Below are 20,712 nucleotides of genomic sequence, written 5' to 3' on the forward strand. Positions count from 1 at the left end.
CCATGGTAGCAAGCATACGGTGGGATAAATATTGTACCTGCTACATCGAGGTTGGATACTACAGGAAATGTAACTCATTAGCCATATCTCCACTTGTGATTGGATTTAGTATGTACAACCATTCTACATATTACTGTGATTGTAACTAAAAGTAGGACACTTACAGTCTGTACTTAGCCTACAAGGTCCTCCATGAAAGTTCCCTCCCTCCAGCTGAGCCAGTAGGAGTTCTAATAACTTTGTCTCAGTTGGAAATTGCTCTTTGCAATAAATCATGGCCATTTCATGCTTTGATGCACTGTAGTGAAATGTGTTAAAAAAAAAAACTTCTACAAAGAAAATTCTTGCTATAATCAAAATAGCAACTTTTTGCTCTAATAACTAAGAAAAAAAATGTAAACAATTGCACACAGTCATATAAATAAGAGTTTCCAAAAATGTCCTTATATGGCAGTAGTCTCGAGCTCTACTTTGTACATACTGAAGGGCTACAAATTTTTGCTATGTGTTTGAATGTTGCTTTGGCTACATAGGCAGACAAGGGTATGACATAATTGTTCAGTTATATACACTCAGTAATCTTAAAATCAGGGATATTTCAAAGAAAATGTTAATCCTAGTGACATTCATATATTTTTACCTTTTTCTGTTTTCCTTGGCAGTAGATGCACCAAAGGATAGCTCAATTACAATATGTGCAATATATACATCCAATTTCCATTGTAAGTATAGGCATTTTCTAGAATTAAGTGAAACTCTTTTAATCAAACCTTCCTTGACAAATTAAAGACAGCAGAAAATATCATCCCTTTAGTAAATCTCATTGTTATACTGGTGTAATCAGATTTGTAGAATATGAAGTATTTGGGGAAAAATGTACTTTTGGTTCTAGTGAACAGCCCAGGAAAAAAGTCAATGTTGCAGTGGTTGAATGGAAAATTACTGGAAACATGCAAAATCACCGAATCAGAGAATACATTACATTGGAAGGGACCACTGGACGTCATGCTGTTCATTTCCCCCTCTCAAGCAGGGCCACCTAGAACACATTGTCAAGAACCATGTCAAGACAGCTTTTGAATATCTCCAAGGATGGAGACTCCACAACCTCTCTGAGCAACGTATGCCAGTTTTTACTGGTATTCAGCTGGAGCTTCCTGTCTCTCATTTTTTGCCTATTGTCTCTGGCCCAGTCACTGGGTACCACTGATAAGAGCCTGGCTTAATGTCTTTACACTCTTTACACCCTTCCTTCAGGTATTTATACACATTGATGAGATCCCTCCTGAGACTTCTTTCCTCCAGGCTCAAGTCCCAGCTCTCTCAGCCTTTGCTCTGAGAGATGCTCCAGTGTCTTCATCATCTTTGTGGTCCTTTGTTGGACTTTTCCAGTAAGTCCATGTGTCTCTTGAACCAAGGAACCCAGAACTGGACCCGGAACTCCAGGTGTGGCACCACCAGTTCTTAGTAGAGGGGAAAGATCACCTCCCTTGACCTGCTGGCAACACTGGGAAGGAGGTAGGGAAGAAATGGGGGGGAAAATATGGAAATAATGAAAAATAGCGAGGTAGGTGTTATTTTTTGTTTGTTTCTTTATTTAAAGAGACATGAGAGGAGATATGTTCAGCCATGTGATAAACAAACAACTAATATAGAAAATAGTCAGATCAATACCATCAACCTCATAGTAACTTATATGTTGAGTATTATTTCATAATTTAATAAATTACTTCTCTTACAAATAATAACCATGCATTCAACAATATTAATCTACACTTTATGGAAACATATGCTTTTTTTATGGAAATTGTCATTTAAGTGGAGAAACTTATGTACAATGATGTAATGTGATTTGCTAACAGTCTCGAAGTAAGCCAGTAGGAGGCTGAAAATAGAACTCAGGTCTCTATGGTCCCACCTGATATCCTCTCTGTATGAACACATTTTGCACTGGACATTGGTTAGAACAATTCTGTATTTAATTTCAATTTTAAATTAGAAATAGGATAATTATTATTAATAAGATCTCTTGAATTTTCCAGCTTGCTGATTGAATTAATCTAAAAATATGTACATACATTTTTTGCAGATAAAGATATGGTATATTGAGGGTTAAATTGCAATATAGTTTATGTCTATTTCCATTTATTTGATTTTGGCATACATTAAAAAAAAAACAAACAAACAAAAACCAAACAACTAATAACAGAATGCTAAAAAAAAACAGCAATTAAACTTCTTTTCATTAATTTCATTTTAATACTAATAGTACAATTCTGTTTTCAAAGTCCCAGAAAATTCCATAAGGTAAGAAAGTTCATCTTAACTTATGAATTGTTACCTGGAAGAGAATTTAGTTCCATTGTATTGCAACTGATTTTCAGGTACCTGCAAATTAAACTCTTCTCTAATTTTGCTTAAAGCTTTTAGATTGCGTTATATATGACCTTGTGATGGCAAAGAAAGCAATAAAATGAGGCTACAAAAAACTGTAAACAGGAAGAACACTTATATTATTGTTCCTCAGTCCCCTGTATTCCAGACCTTTTACATCTCTGGCCTGGTATCCATGTTGCCAACATCACTGTCACGTCAATATATGACTCTATATGGAGGTGAATACTAATTTATCAATTCACACTTTAGCTTTTACAGTTCCATAAATAGACTGCAATTAGACAGAAGCAGCTCATACTTTCTGAAAAAGTATTTCTGAAACATGGACATTGGGTATTTTTACATTCTGGAAAAAATTTTCATGAAGAATATATCTCTGTGTAAGAGAACATCAGTCCTCCCTCATCAAATACAGTGTTGCAATTTGAGTATTCTAATGAACAAAGTCATGATGAAAAGAATATTTTAGACAATCAGTGTCACAGTTATACAATGTAGATAATTTTTGTTCTGTTTTGTCAAAGAATCTTAAATTTTTTCCTATCTTAACTTCTACAAATACAAATGATGGATCTCTTTCCATATTCTCTGCAATGACATTTGCAGTAAATTTAATTTATAATATTGTACCAAGTATCCACTGCTGCACTGTCATTGAGATTATTGAAATGATAGTTCTGCTAGATAATCTATCAATCTAAACTGCAGGACTTGGACCAATCTCGTCTATATTAAAATTACCTTCCCTGTAAGAAAGACATAATTCTTCTCCTTTCTTTCACAACTTTGCCTTCTGTTTTGAGTTTTATGAATAATTGCTTTCTACTGATCAAAACCAAATTCTAATATACTGCACACATGGTCATTGATCACTATAAGCACTAATGTATAAATAAAAATATGTTTATGTTTCAAACGAAAACTGACATCTCTATAATAAGACCTCATGCACACAAGCTAGTACATTACTATACCATACCCAGAGAGGCTGATTGCTCAGTTTCTGTGAGAGTTTTTCCAGCTGAAATATGGATCCTATACTAATGAAATATAGAAATAATGGTATATATTTTCTGTGTAAAAAAAAATCTCTGTGTATGTATTTGTTAAATTAACTGAACTCTAGGATTCTCCATTAATTAAGATAGTATTGCAGGTATATATTTAAACCAAAGTACATTTACAACTTTGGCATGGTATACCACTATAAACTGTTTTCTAATTCTGTTTTAGATGAGAAGTTGTTTGATATTCCCTTCCCAGTCCCTGGTGGATAATTACCCATACCACATGATCACCATACAATTTGTGTACAATTGCTCATCTGTTATTGATAAAGGCCATAAAAAAATATATGTCAAGTCAGAACTGTGATGCATTAGAAATGTTTTCAGGCCTACCAGCACCTGATAAACTTAAGTATGATGAAAGGGGAAGGGGGAAGGGGAAGGGGAAGGGGAAGGGAAGGGGAAGGGGAAGGGGAAGGGGAAGGGGAAGGGGAAGGGGAAGGGGAAGGGGAAGGGGAAGGGGAAGAGGAAAGAAAACTAAATTGATTTTTTAAAAGTTAGCTGGGCATGATTTTTTTCTTTCTCATGCACCATGTAATCTATATTAGGTTTGATAGGTGTGGACCAGCAAATGAAAGCAACTATCTACCCTGAAACTCTCCATACCTTCTTTTTAATTAATTTCTCCTTGCTGATTTTAAGAATAGCCACTAAGTTACTAGTTCTATAAAAACCAAACCATAGTAAATTTTGATCATTTTGCATTTCTTTAAATAAGCAGTTTTAGTCCATCCATTAACCAAGGACAAGGTCTTCCCAAGTTAGTGTGCTGTACAGTGTGCTTCTAAGATTAGACTACCTTTGCTGGTTTCTGTATGTAATACAAGTGTTGTAAGCATTGGTTCAAAGGTGTCCCTTCAGGGACAACAAAATGGAAAAAGAAAGAAAAACTAAACAAAAATAAAGGTAAAAAGTCTCTATGTAGATTCAAAAAAAAATGACATAAAAAACATTGGCTTAAAAAACCATTATATTAGAAACAGTAACTTGAAATGTGGATAGAGCTTTGCCATCTTAACAGTTGAACCTCCAACCTGTTATACTAATGACTGTCTGAGAGGAAAAGCTGAGTTTAAGTTAAATACTTATTACTTCAGTGCTTCTTTAAGAAGAATTTGTATGTTTGAACCTATTTCAAGTTATGGATCTGTCTCAATATCCCCACTATCTCTTCTATACTTATTTTGCTATTCAAAGTTTGTTCAGAATGTGAGCTGTAAATAATTCCTTGGGTAGGAATATATATCTTATTAGGTAGCTAGTAGGATTTCACCTTATATTTCAGAAATAAATTCAGCAGGTATCTACTATGCAAGCTATGGTATGCATAGAAAAGGAAAGACAGACTTTCAGTGTCCTTTCTTCCACATCCCTGCAGTGTCTGGACCCATGGACTTCCATGCTCTCTTCTCTCTTCCTCTCTTCCCCTGCCTGCCCCACCTCATTTTCCACAAAGAAGCAAAGAAACTCATAAAAGTCAATAACAATCTTCCTGTTAACATCTCAGTGGTTTGGATCTAACATTGGCAATGGTATAAGGAGAATATTTTTTCTTTCTTGAGTTATTGTCTGTTTTCTTCTTACTGGATTTTGCATGCTGTTCTATCAAGCAGGAGGGAGGTTTCCCAGTTCTTCTGCTCTTACATGTTAGATTATGAGAGGTAGGAAAAGGGATCTCCAAAACTTAATTCTAACTTCCCACTCAGAACGATGTTTGGTTTCTTCCTCTATCCATAAACAGATAGACTTTTGGTCACTTTGGCAAATACTACAATTCATTATTGCAATAAGAATGTCATTATCATCAAGCAATATGTTAAAAGGGAATTATGAAAGGAGAGAATCTGAAAATTTAGTTTGTTTCATGCTCTTTTCATCTTTATTTGTCCATTTTTTATTTTTTCCCCTTTAATTCTGCTTCCATTTTCTAAACCAAATTATTCAAAGCATCTTTTCTTTTAGGTGTCTCAAGTAAAAATGAAGTTCATGATTCATGTAACTTAAAAAGTGTTTTCCCAGTGCTACTGCTGAGAGAAGAGAGAGTTTTGTCTGCAGACTGTGATCCAAAATAAAATATGTGAAGATGAACAGAAGAATCACGCTAAACTGAAATAAAAAATAGAAATTTGCAGATGAACATGTTGTCTCACTGGCAGCTACCTACCTGTGTGAAGTGTAAAAAGTATTGTAAGAAAAGGACAATTATTTCTCTCTTTGAATCAGCAGACAAAGGTAGTACATAGACACTGGAAGGTACAAGAGACACAAATATAAAAGTCTAACATTTGTCCCCTTTTGAAGAGTATGTAAGGCATTAACTGAAAAAAAAAAATACCATTCTAGATTATCTTGCATAGATAGGAATCCATGACTGCATTTTATCTACTTTCTCCCTGTTAGAAGAATGATGCCCAACAGAGCACATCTTGGTCATAGTTTCTATTTACTGTCATTGTTTTATTGTTTATTATAGCGCTTTCCAAAGTAATATCTAAGTTTCCAATGGACTACTCCTGGTCTGTGTCAATTCCTATTGATTTCTATTCTTTCAACACAAGTGGTCTTCCTGGCAGATCTCTTGCATTGCTCAAAGTATGTCAATGAGATGCAGTCAAAAGAATTTGAGCCTTGGTACCAAAATCTCAAAATGGAAAAGCAGGCCCACAAGCTTTTCTTGGAGAAAGATTGAGTGGGCTTCTCCTGAGCTCTGCCCAGACTAAACATCCCTATCACTGTGATGGTGACATATTCCCTTCGTAAATGATGCTCAGTGACTATAAAGATTGTTTGTCCCTTTCCAATCATGAATAGATCCATGTTGTATCAGAGAAGTTTCCTTCTAAATACAGTTAATCTGACCAACAGATTTCTTTTCCTTGTCAAAAAACTTCCATCTAGGGTTTGAATTAGTTGCTAAATATAAATATCCATCATTGTTAAGATGCCTTATTGTTTATGATCTCAGCTTCCTACTTCCCCTCCACAGAGGCAAAGCTACTGTCACTTTTTCAGTCCATGGTACTGGATACCTTATATTTGTTAAATGACACTAGAAACAAATATGTGGATAACCAGCTGGGTGACCAGCAAAGAACACTGTCTTCACTCTTGAAAATATGATTCAATAGATGTCAGATGTGTGTTTGGACCTTGTTTTGAACATAGTTAACATAGAGAATAACTCAGGATAATTTAATTACTAAAAAGTTTTGAGTCAAATATATCAATATAATTTTATAAGTGAGAATCTTTAAAATCACTATATTCCAAAATCACCATACATCCAACTTTTAGTAAGCTATACACTATTTTATTTTCTAAAATACAAGCACATGGTCCATTTAAAAACATTTAATTACCTACAATGGTATTTTTTATTATGTGCACTATTTATCTTCAATATATTCCACACAATCATTATAATCTACTAAACAAAAAAGAATATTAAAACCAATACAAAATAAAAAATTTACACTGTTCCTAAATACATTCTGATTACAAAATAATCAGCAGATGGTAACTGATACCTAATTTAGAGTTTAGGTGTACTATTGCCTAACATAAAGCCACACACGGGGCATGGGGCCACATTCCATGACAGAAAGGCTCCAGAGAAATGTTTGATCATTCTTTGTGATGCATAAAATATGTCACAGCTGTACTATAAAAGATATCAGCCATCAGGTAAGGCTGTCATTTACCCTTGCTGGATTATATTGGAAAAACACGGTGTTTCTCCCTTGTACTTGTGTGGGATTATGGCTCAAGAAAACACAACCTATTTAGTCTGTGTACATATTACCATACCTCTGCTCTATTTCAAAAGAAAGTTGTCATAAAATAAACATGGTAAGGAGAATAGATCTGGTTGATATTTTGTTTCAACATACACCCATTTCATACGTTATAAGTTGTGAATATGTTAAGTACTGGTCTACATTAAAGCTAGGTTCTACAAAAGGATTGCATATTTCTCTGGGGACTAGTTCTTTTCATTTGATTTCTGTTATGCACACATCTTATTTTAGTTCAAAATCTAAGCCTGTGTCACAAATAATATGTATAACAAAGGAACAATAGCAATAAAAGTAGTCCAAAATGTATAAAGATTTATTATATTTCCCATTAACTCACAGACTTTAAAAAATTATATTTATTAAGGCATCCACATTATTAATGTATTAATCAAAATACATAGAAAATATAACTGTTAAAATTTTAGTAGAATTTAATGACTTTGTGTCCACTGTGTTCGTCTGTCAGGAAGTACCTTTATCAAAAATTCATGTCTCCTTATTTATTGGGTAGTGAGGAAATTTCATACTTATCAAAACAAAAATTGCCTGTTACAATAACCTTGGAAACTGGCCTTTGTGCAACATTTATTAAATGTAGTATGATCATATAAAATATAATATTATAATATGGGAGATATAGGAAACACACTAAAATGTGTTGAGTAGACTGGTAGTTAAAGTTTATAATAGTTATTGTATCATAAAGTATCTTTATTGAGATGCAGAGATACATACTATACTCTTTTTCTAGTTTAATGTGTTTAGAGTTTGGAGTAATGAGTTTAATGTTGATCATTTTAAATTTTACTCCAGGGTCTTTGGTGCTCAAAATTACTCTAATTTACAAACTGAAACACTATCATTAGTTAAAAAAACCACAAGAAAAACAGGAATTCAAGACAAAGAATATTATCATAAAGGTAAGCTTTTTCAGATTCACCTGAAATTATATGCATGCTGATGAATAACAATCACATCTTTCAAGACCATTAGAATCAATGTTACCTGTTGTGTAAATATCTTGGGGTTTTCAAAAACTTTTCAAACTTAAACAGACCTATCTAAATGACAGTTTTAGCATTAGTTGCTTAGTAAGAAATGAAAGTCATTATTTTTTTAATTGAGTTTGAAGAAACACTTTTCACAGAGAATTAACATATAACACAACAGACAAAATCTATTAAGGCCCGCCATCTGGCAGAAGCCTAGAAAAGTTGCTGCCATATGTTTTGACCAAGACTACAAAATAAACTGTTTTATACTGTCAGCACCTCAAGTTCTGTTTTATAAATTACATTCGGTTTTATTATATATATGAAAAAGATTAGGAAAGGTTTCATCTATGACTGGCCGCTTAATTGTAAAACAGACGCTATATAAAATTTTAAAACAGTCACAGGGTGATTTGGGCTCAGTTTGAAAGCTATTTGACAGCTGTAAGTAACAAAAGTGCAAGGATTGCTATAAATTGTTTATTAGGCAGATCTTTAATTCTTAATCAGTAATATTTAAATCATTATTCAATATGCAACAATTGTAGATTTTCTTTGATAATAATTACAGAAGAAAATGTAATACAAAATTCCTGAGCAGAGGGGAAGAATGTTCATGAAATTCGTAGGTAATATTAAGAAGTGGTGAAATTAAAAAAAAAAAAAAAAAAAATCCATCCTTTCCTTAAAAGGATATAGTTTCATAAAGAATAGATTTTAAAAATCAGTATATATGTATGTTTCTGTTGGAAAAATAACATATCAGGTTCAAATGAAATTTAGGAATGTTAATCTCTTTTGCAGCTGCTATTTTTGTTTTATGGTATTTTTACAGCTGTTTTTAATTTCTTTTAAGAAATACTAAACCTTTCGGAGTATTCCCAAGTGAAACACCATGGTACAGATAATTGGTTTCATTGCAATTCAGATTATGAACATCATTTTTCAGTTGTTACTTTCAAACTATATACACAGCTAAATCTGTAAGCCATTTTCTTTATTTCAGCTACTATCAAAATGGGAGAAAATAGCTTAAACCATCACAAAGCCTTAATGTCTTTGTAAGGATTTGTGATATTTGAAAATCCTCACTAATGAAGAATGTTCATAATAAATGCAAAACTACCTTCAAACATATTTATGCCTATACATTATATATGGGAATAGATCAATTAGTGCTGGCATAAGACATTATAAATTGATATCTCTATGCACCAGAAAAGCCCTTCTATTATAAAGAGGTGCATTCAAAGGGAATATGAGTAAAGAAGAATTTCAATTCAGTTTTGAATAAATTTCATAGCAACTAAACTGAAGAGCTGTTAATAATATCTCCAACATTACCCCTGTCCTGTGCTCTGTGCATGTCATGTGCTAGTTTGCTATCAAGATTCTTCTAGGAAAAAAACAAGCTAACTTTTTTCCCTCCCTTCCCCTCCCCTGGGCCTCTGGTTAATATGGAGCACAAAGTACTAAGCAACACCTGGATATTTCTTTTTATCCTTATGTGGTTCCACATTGTATTTACGACATATCCTCTAAGCCCTGAAGCAAATAAGCTTTTATTTTACTTCATAGGCTTCTATCTATGTCATCACTGTAATATCAGTGTGCTTCATAAGGAGTAATGAACTTATTCTCAGAGCAGTTCTGTGAGATCAGGAAATATTTGAATAAATATTTACAATGGCAAGAGAGAGAGAAGCACCGAGAGCTGTAGTAACATTTAAAGTAAAGGAAAAACAGGTACAGAAGCCAGACTGCTTGGTCTTAACCTGTGGCCTCTGCCACAAGACAACTCTCACTTTTCCAGAGGATCCTAGGTCACCCAGGTTGCTCAAAACCTGCCTTATTTTTTGCCCAGGTTGCCCAGTGAAGACCTAACTCATCTGTTCTGAATTTGTACAGTTTGGTTTTGGCCTGAAATTAAATGGGGAACAAAAGTCAAAAACGTATGTGATCAAATAATAAAGGACCTCATCAAAACATATGCAGACAGGGAAGCAGAGTTCATGCTGCATGTGTAACTTTAACTTTGTCATTTCCTGACTCTAGGTGCTTCTCTTTTTGTTGCACATTTCACTTAACACTAGGGGTGGGGGTAGTGGAGACACTGAAAAATAGAATACTTGAAAAACATAGAAAATCCAAAATATTTTATTGCTTGGTAAACAACAGACAAATTTTTTGTTCAATGCAATTTTTATATGTGCATTATATTTTTTATATATACATATATGTGTTTACCAACAGTGAGGCATAAAGGGTTGCCTTATTCTATATATATGTCTCTTTTAAGTTTTGTTTTCTTCCACATGCATCTTCACAGTTTTTTACCAAAAAAAAAGGCAGGACATCTTCAGGCTCTGTTTTATTCCCTGTGGACTGTCACTCATTTTGGAGTTCCCTGTCAGATTTGTCTGAGCTACGCACACATGCACAGAAACACAAAGAGTATAAAGCAGACAGTTATGACATCAATTACAAAATTCACCATACAATTCATGTAAACTCTTACCCTGGTTCACACATCAACACCAATTTCATTTCACCACTAAGAGGCACATGTGAGACTAAGACTAATCCCTATGCCAAATTTCATATTTTTAGGCAAATACTCATTGTCACCTTTGTGACTTAGGAACCTATGTCCTGTTTTTAAACATGAAGTATAGAGGACACAATCCTAATTTGCAGTCAGATGAGATTCAGGGTTTGTTGAAAGAGAAGAAAGTGACCAGAAGAACAATTGAAAACTATATCATGCAGGAATTCCCATATTTTAGTTTGTTTGTTTTTTTGTTTTGAGAGAGATAACACCTAACTGCTGTATGACTGGCAGATTTGAAAATTATAACTGCACTTCAAACAGCTCAAGTCTTCATTCTAAAATAAGTTATGCCATTGAAATTGTTAAAATAATAATTCTTAATAAGTATTCAACATCAAATTTCTCAGGAAACCATGTTCTAAGAGAGAGGGTGTTTTTGTACTGACAGATATTTGGTAACTTTATTGATAATCTGGCAAAACATTAATTTTTTGCTGTAAAAGCTTGCAGGTCATATAAGAATTGGTGAAGTAGTAAGTAATGATGAGGACACATTAGTTTTGCCAAGTTATATAAATTACCTGTGGAATTGATCACATTCAAACAGCATATCTTTTATGGCAGACACATGTACAGTCACACATCTGGCAACAACAAAAACTGTGGATCCATAGGATTGGAGGATTATACTTTAGAAATCAATGGCACACTAGAAGATCGGAATAATGGCAATAACTGGCTGAACATGAGTTACTAGTACTGTTTAGCATGGTGACTGTGCTGGACATGGTTCTTGGTTACAAAGACAAGGAAATAATGAGAGAAATGTTCAACCTTGTTGAGTCAGGTACTGGAGAGGTCCTCATCTTATTGAGGTGATCAAGGTTCTGTGAATAACAAGTTCCCAAAATAAAGGAATTTTTTCAAAAGGAGAGTTTTCTTACACATTCTTGGTGTATTTGACCGTATCTTTGTAGAGCCAAAACATTTACAGGCAAGACAGAATAACACAAATGAGGAAATTAATATGCATTTTATGAAAGAATTAAGTATTAAAATGGGAGGGATCAAATAGAAAAAATGGATTTTTGCCCATCTTTTAAACATTAAGAGAAGTAATGTTACCTATATATTATGTGATATTGTCCAATATTTAGAGCAATTACTTCTGAATCAAATTTCAGATATATCAAACGCATAAGTAGCCAAATGACTTTCAGGAAGTTTTTTTTTTCCTGAAGACTGACAGACTGCCTCAATTTATAAGTCACACTTTAAAAGAAAAAACCCCTTACCTATCGTTAAAAGTAACACATAGGTTTTATTATACCTGAAGAAGATTACAGAATGGAGATATTATTGTTTGTTTTGTTTTGTTTTGTTTTGTTTTGTTTAATTATTTTAATTTTTATTTTTCTTATCTTTTCACTTTGTGCTACTAACAGCATTTGGCATATGGTGTTTCATAATTTCTCTCACACAAGCAATCATGTGATGGTTTTTTTGTTATATGAAGGTTTGTCAGGGGAATAAGAGATTGAACTCTACCCTACCCCCCAAAAAGTATGAAAATTTAAAAGAAATTATAGGAATATCACAAACGCTTGCACAAGTAAATCTTGTGCCTGACTGTTTTCCAATAATATATCTGGATTTTTAAATATACTAGATTAGAGGTCACGGTATCTTTTTGTCAGACTATATAATTATAACATAAATAAAAAACAACCAGAGCAATAGTAACAGTATCAAGAGAGAGAGAAAGAAATATTTGGTAAATTGAATGTAATATAATGTCAAAGTAAATAGAAGGAAGATTCGAAAGGAAAAGGTAATTGCTGAAAGCAGATAAACTTTAGAACTTTACATTAAGACACTGAAGTGAAAGATGTACATAAAAAGGGAAAGATTTCAAAGTGTAACTTCACAAATGTATTGATTTAAATCAAAGCAGTGGATGACTGCTTCTCTTCTCAGGGCTCATCTATTTTACCCGGTTCAATAAAGAATGTAAAGACCAAATGTCAGGAACCGCCTAACATGAGGTTGGTTCTCTTCAACCCATTTTCTACTCCTCTTAAGCCCCAGATTATGAGGGATCATGAGAGGAGTTGCTTTCCTAAGATCACAAAATGTTTCATATATTCCAATATGTTGTTATTTACTGCTTCTTCAATTTTTGTTCTTCCTCAACATGTTTTACAAGCAAAAAGTATATTCTTTCTTCCTATACCATAGTACTGAGACAAAGTAGTGCTAAGCCAGAAGAACATTTTTTGCAAGATCCTAATAAGGGTTCTGTAAGGTACAAGGACTACTTTAATCTACCAAACTAGTAGGTTCTTCAGCCTTACTCAGGGGCTTAAAGTGCATGAATGAGTACAGGGTTCCTTAACCTCCTCTTCTGATATCTCTAGCTGTTTCAGTAGAAATCTGCTAACACTTAAACTCACATAGCTAGTTAAGTGTTGTGTCTAAACTAACATACTCTCAAAGGAACTGTTTTACTTAATGGGCTCACATTTAGTGCCTTGACACTTCAGAGCACTGGCAGAACTCAGATCTTTCTATATCCATGCTATCGTTTATATTTATACTCAGAATCTGCTCTTTCCATCATTTTTGTCTTGAGTAAAACATTTCCAAAGCATTTCCTCACATTAAGTTTACTATTGTATGGTACAACTTTTTAAACAGTGTTCTTCAGGAAAAGGAAAATACTCACTTCTGGACATGACTGTGATTGCAACAGAGGAAAAAAACCCCTTCTGATCCTTAAACTGGATTTTCTGTCAGAAAGTTATCATCTTAGAAACATGTTGGCAATACATTTGCACATGGTTTGAGAATGAAGAGGACAGCAATATTGGCAAGATGTCTGTTGAATGCCAGGAAAGATAATAAGGGTGAATAAGGGTCATCTGTCCCATTGTGTTCTATACAGGCCAGTGTGCTTTGAGACACAGAAGAATAAACTCTGGTATCAGTTTAAAAAACGGTATCACACCCACCATATGTGCTAGATGGCTTGGCCATTCCACACATTAGTCCAGTTAAATTTCATTCAATAAGTGCTTTTGGGGTTCATCCCAAAATACAATTTACTTTGTCAAAATTAGGTATAATGAATATCACACTGTTTTTTTCATATGACAAAAGAACTATCTATTGGATTTTTGTTACAATTTAGCTATTAGAAAGGCTAAATTATATAGCCCTAAACATGGTTCTAGAGAAGGTGTATACAAAAGGCGTTGTCAAAAACTGTCCACTTAAAATAAAAGAGCAGAACCCAATTAAGATCTGTAAAATTTCCTGAACTTCAATATTCATATTTTCTTGCATTTGTGGTACCCATTCTTGTATGATGATTTTCACTGACACATGTAAATAGACTAAAAACGAGCAAAGATTCCCCCTTTGATCATTAATAACTGTACATAAGAAATAAATGCTATTTTTAGAGAAAAACAGCTGTTGTGCTACTAAACCAATACAGAATATGACACAAAATCAAAAATAATTTTTGCATCTTAAAAACTAAAGTAACACTTACCATTTTTTTGCAGTAAGACCAGTGAGTTGATTTTGCACTCTGATCTTCTCCCCAGACTTCCATTTGCTAACCAAGGCAGATAACAGGAATCCTTTTAGATAACATATTATTCTTTTTATACTCAGAAATAGCTTACAACAGAAAAGATACAGTAAATAATTTAATGTTAGTCCTAATTTTTCAAAACAATACATCACAAGCTCACAGATAGCCTATATTGCTTATAGTCCTTGTTTTAAAAAGATGTTAACAAATGCCAAGCATACATCAGTTGCTCAAAACACCAAATACTTTATTATATCCTAAATATTAGAGACATTGCAGTTTCGTGTCTGCACTCAATTGCTTCCACTCTGAAACTGTGTAGTTGAGGAACATGTATCCTCTCTGTTTCTGCCCTAAACACTGAGGAGAGAAAAGTTGTTCCCAGAACAGAACTTTGAGACACCTTACCCTCTCCTGTAGAGCTGACAGGGAAATGTATGTACAAAGAGAATACCCCTGTAAGGTCACCATTTTCTTCATGGCACACTAAGCATAAAACATGTTATTCTGGCAGGGGCATTTTGTGCTCTTGTGAAGTGCACCTTTTAAAGTCAGACATCAAGATGCCAGTGGCCATAATAGCATCTCAAGGGGGAAAAAATAACACTTTCTTTCTTGACTATAAAACCACACACCCCCAGTAAAGCTAAATTGAACAAAACTACCCTCATGTTTTCAGAATTTTCAAAGAAATAATGTAACAGTAGCCTACAGGTGGTAACATTTTAAGAAAAGTGCATCTGAATGGAGACCAAAGATTCCAATGCCCGTTGACAGGACAAAAAACAGGACCCAAAGGTAGAGGAGGTACATGCCTCTATTTAGCATAAGACCTAGTGTTGAGCTCTTCATCTATAGCAGGAGGTGGCCCCTCCTAAGGCTAAGTGCCTTAAATTGTACATGCACAGTTCGAAAGTGGGGCTCTCTGGAGAAAACTTCATGAGGAAGGAATAATGCTTTTTAAAAATTTTATTTTCAAGTAAAGTAAAAAGTTTGATTCAATATACAGATGTGGGGTTTTTTTTTTTTCCCTTTGATCTCTGAAAAGCTCTGGGTAAACACATCTAACAGCTCTCAGCTGCATTTGTTTAGCTTAGGTAGCTGGAATTTTACAACAGGCAGTTGGAAGAACAATTGGATTTCTACTGCAATTGTTCTGAAAGAATGACTAGTCTTTTTAAAACTAAATAAGACCTCAAAGTAGAAATTTACTTGTGGTAAATTTAGATTAGTTGTAATACTGACAATCAGAACTACTGATGACTTATTTTCTGTAGTTGATTCTGAATTCTGTAGATCACAGACAGACAAAGATACAGACTGTTACTATACTCAATTTTTTAAGCATATATTGTTATCTTTAAAACAACCAGCAGACAACAAAATTTATCCTTGATAACAGTTATATACTTTTTTTCTAGTTGGTCAATAGGTTATACTTAAAGAAATCTGCACAAGTAGCATTCAGATTCTGGGCTTTTGTAGTTACTCCCCAGCTTTCTGGAATGCATCTGATAGCAATACATAAAAATGAATATTTCAGTCAGGAATATGTTCTGAAGAAGGAATTATAGTTTCAAAAAGCAGTGGTGGTGTGGTAGTGATATGGTGTATTTGAGATGTGTATGCAGGCACATGCATAGAACAGATTGAAATATGTGATGTAGAAAGGTTTTTCCGGCAGCAGCTTGGAGTGCAATTGTAAATCATTTCCTCTTTTTAGCACTTAGGCGAGTGTATGAGATGTTGTCTTACCATCATCTGTAGATCAAATACATAGAGCACATTATGTATACATATGTGTACAGATGTACACAGAAAATGTTTATAAGTAAACCCACATTACAAAATTGTGTTTATATGAATTTACTTTTTCATATAGCCACAAGTACACCCATACAAACATATGAATATAACTATATATTTTTTCATTGAAATAGAAGTAATTTACTGTGTGCATGTATGTGTAGTTACTCCTTGTAAAATATATTAAAATGTGCTGCATTAAAGCTACCTTTGATCCTTTTATGAAGTTTGGCTCAAAATCTATTACATAATGAAAGTAAGCCCTCCTTTTAGTAAATGCTGACAGTGAGCTTTCAGGTGTTGAAGATTTCCTCAGCCCCACCTGATGTCATTTAAACCAAAGGACAAGGTGAGCACCTCCAAGTGGAAAAAAGAATGTGTCAATGTGAATTATTCTCAGGTGGTAGAAATGGGCTTTCTCTCTTTTTTCTTTAAAATAAATGAAGTCATTGTAGCTTTTCTTAAACTTAAATGTACAGTAATTGTTTTTTCACTGTATCTGAGTTCCCTGTAAGTAGATTCTATTGTAAAGATACAATGTTTGCACTACCAGTAACATTGACCAGATCTACCTTAGCACTAAAACAGCCAGACTGTCTTAACAGATCTCTAGCCAAAGCACATGAAAACAATTAAAAAATAATTAGAAAAAAATAATTAGAAAACCTATAAAAACACAGACCTACATCTAAGCTACATCATTAACTCTAGAACAAATAAAATCAACTATATTATTGCTGCTAAATTTAGAGAAAAGTGTTGAAGAGGGGGAAAGGAAATGAGTAAAGAGACAAAAAAAACAGACACACACTCACATACACTGATTTGATATGTAAGACTCAGGTTCACATTTCCCTGAATTCAGTTTTGCCACTTCTTAATTTCTTTTAACAATAACTCTAAGAAATCAAAAAATCTTAACTGAAAGCTTGTTTGCAAATGAGCAATACTGCTGACAGAATTTGCCAACCTGAAACACAGAGTTTCTATAAAAGTGTATACATTATTTACACTGATTGTATTTAGCTGGTACAATGAAGCTATAGTCCAAAATATATTTCTCTATCAAGTCACATTTCCTACTAATAACAATTTCAAATGGTATGTTTAGAATTTTGGTTATATAGTGCCTGTAACTCAAGGGCTGAGTGACTGTTAGAAAATGGTATTGGAATACATACCAAGACTGCTCCTTATTTTGGGTATCATAAAGAGGGAATTTTGCAGCTGGAAGGATGGAAGAAATTTTAGCCTTAATCTGATCCCTTGGTTGTTATCAGTAATGTTTCCCTTTGGCAGAAGACAATGAATCATGACAACTCATTCTTGCAAGGGGCAAACAATCTCTACTTAATTAGGCTCATATATTTGGGGGACAGAAGGCAGAATGGCAACTGTTAGGAGTTGCTGAATCTGATAAAGTTGAGGCTGCTACAAGTCTGTGTCTCTAGTGAGGCTGAGTATGTATTCCCAAAAGGCATACATGTGCATGCCTTTATACACATACACGATACCCCTATGCATACAGCATGCCATATACAGATCAAAACAAACAGTGCTCACACAAAAATGAACAGCACCAACAGGAATCATGCTGTTCTTTTTTTCTGGCTGATGAGGTTGAAGGTCTCTTAGTGGGAAATGCATGTACAGAAGTACAACTTGGATCCCCCAGCAGCTGTGTTTAGGCATGCGGTTTGCCTAGCAGCAGCCCTGGAGCCTTCTCTCCATTTCAGCTTCTGGTACTCAGACATTCCCTGACACCACCCCACCCCCCCGCCCCGCCACACACACATACACACACGTGCACACAAACAGGTCTTTACTTTGACTCCCAGGCCCTACAGTCTTTGGCAGTTGCCCTGGTCCTTCTGGGAGCTAACTCCTCCAAATTCCCTATCTTCAAAGACAGATGTGGCTCCCAGGGCACTTATCCTGTTCACAAGTTCTCCTCCTTTCCCTAGTGATCACACACTGATACATGAAACCTCACCTGATCCAGCTGCTGGAACCCTAAGGACATGGACCTTTTTGACCCATGTCTCCAGCTGCTGGCACTTACACTCCATACACTGACACATACACAGAGAATAGGCAGCCCCTTACTCAGGAAAATAGAGATGGAGTTCAATGAGAAGACAGGACAGACTGCAGTGATGAGGGACAGGGCACAGCCAGGCACCTGTGTTGACCAGACAACTGTCCACACAAGACAGGCCCCAATTATCCCATTATCCCCATATTTTCCTGTTTGTTCCTCTCCAAAACACCTTGATCCCTCCCTTTCCCTGTCATCAGTTATTGCCCTAAAGTTCCTATAAAAAGGCTTCCACAATCCCAAAATGTTCTTCTCATTATGCATCCCATAATATGGACCATACCCCTAGGTAGTAACCCCCTGGATCTATGAGGTAGCCTGGAGACCCTTTTGGATGACTGCTGGTTCTGGGTGTCCCCCTGGCCCATGACGCTGAAGGTCTCCTGGAACAGCCCTCAGAGGGGTCAGGCAGAGGCTTTGTTTCTCTGACCTGGTTATTAGGATTTTCCTGCCTGCCCATGTATGCCTGTGCTTCTCTGGGATTCTGGAGGCAGGTCTTTGGTGGGCTGACAACGCAGAGGAATATTATTTGGGTTTTCCCAACCTGCCATGGTCACTCTGTGCTCCTTTGCAGGTGTGCAGGTGAGTTTCAATCACATAACCTAACATAAAACATTTTAGAACCCAATAAAAGGAACCAAAAATGTGATCTTTTTCTCATGACGTTACCTATCAAACAGCCATGGATCTGCCATCCAGTTTATACTTTATATATTTACTGACTAGCATGGTTATTATTGATCCCAACGTGTGGATTTCATACACCTTTAACACCTAGCTGATCAAAAATTAATGGTAAGGGGAGGGTCATGCATTTATTACATTTGCTTTAAAAACAACCCAACTGCAGAAGACTTCCATCCAAGGCAACCTGTCTGCTTCCATATTATTTTAAAGCAAAAATATATAGGAGTTATGAGATATAACCATAAAACCATATAATCAACAAACCCTAAAAGTTCTGATTTCTCACACTCTTCAAAAACTTACTCAGTGACTTGCTCCATGGCTGGTACAGACTGGTAAGTCATTTAACAAAATGTATCTTAAAGTCATAACCACTTATTTCCACAGAGAAGTTCTGTTACTCAAGTCTGATCAAAGAGATGGGATTGCCATGTAAGATGTGGATCGATTTGTACAAATTTAAACCTTGGTCCAGACAAACAAGGAATCATTCCAAGGATGTGCAACACCACACAAAATCTGAACTTATTTCATAGTGAACGGAGGTGTCTCACAAATGAAAACAGAGGCTGTTTAGAGCTTTAGTTCATGTAGTCTGAATGCCCCAAAATCTATGTAGAAACCAATAGAAAACTGGTGCAAATCACTAGAATACAAACAGGTGTTATAATAAATCAATGCCACTTAGCAGATTGCCACATAACATCCCAATTTAGTTATTCATTGTAAATATAAGCATGTTGAAGCAATCCATCCTGTGGATGAGAAAGACATGGATATTATGACATGGAACTTCATATCTCAGAGTTATGGTGTGTTTGCCAGGAGGAAGCAACCCTGAACTGTAAGAGTGTGATCATTCAGGCTAAGATGGAGATTCAAGACACTGGACCTTTTGCAACTTGTAGTAAAAAATGAGCAGACATCCCTTAGTTAAAGGAAAGTATATCAACACTGTTGTATCTTCCTGTTGCATCCTTCAATATAGTAACATCACCTTTCAGATTTACCAAGATGTGCTTTAACCAACAGGATATCATTCATTCCAAGATCTCCCACAGACACTACGCTTTGCAATCCTCAGCACTAAATATATCAGGGAAGACACAGTTATAAAGAGAATCATCAGTATTCAAAAGACGGACCTCCTCAACTGTATACTGCATTAATCTGACATAGTGCATGTATTTTTACCAAAGCAAATGACATTAATTCCTGTCTCCAGCTACTGAGTCCTTAAAAAACATTCTTTTTTGTTTGTTTTTGGAATGCCTTATATAGCACTAAGATAGTACATTAAAATAACTAGAAGAATATCTAAAAGAAACATAAGAAGGATCTGTCAACTTTTGTACAAAACATTTGGTATTTTGTGAAATATCCCAAAGAACAGATCCCGAGCAATCTGCATCCATTTGCTAACCCATAAGACTGAAACAAAAATGAGAAAAAGTGAAGTTTCTTAGAGTTAATAAAAAATATTTGTCATGGGATATAGGAAGTTTGGGAAAAGACTGAGGAGGTACATGGGTTCCAGGATTTTTAAAAGCATAGTTGTAACATAAGGGTGCTTATCCTGATATCTGTGAGTATGCTACAGGCATGCATTCATGGCCTTACAGAAGAACTTATAAATGAGAAAATACTCCAACTAGGTGTATTTCTTACTTCTGGGTTATCCCTTGGTGCTAATCCAAATGATTAATATCAAGAAGT

The sequence above is a fragment of the Tyto alba genome, unplaced genomic scaffold, assembly GCF_018691265.1.
Source record: "Tyto alba isolate M040663 unplaced genomic scaffold, T.alba_DEE_v4.0 Super-Scaffold_9, whole genome shotgun sequence".
Lineage (NCBI taxonomy): Eukaryota > Metazoa > Chordata > Aves > Strigiformes > Tytonidae > Tyto > Tyto alba.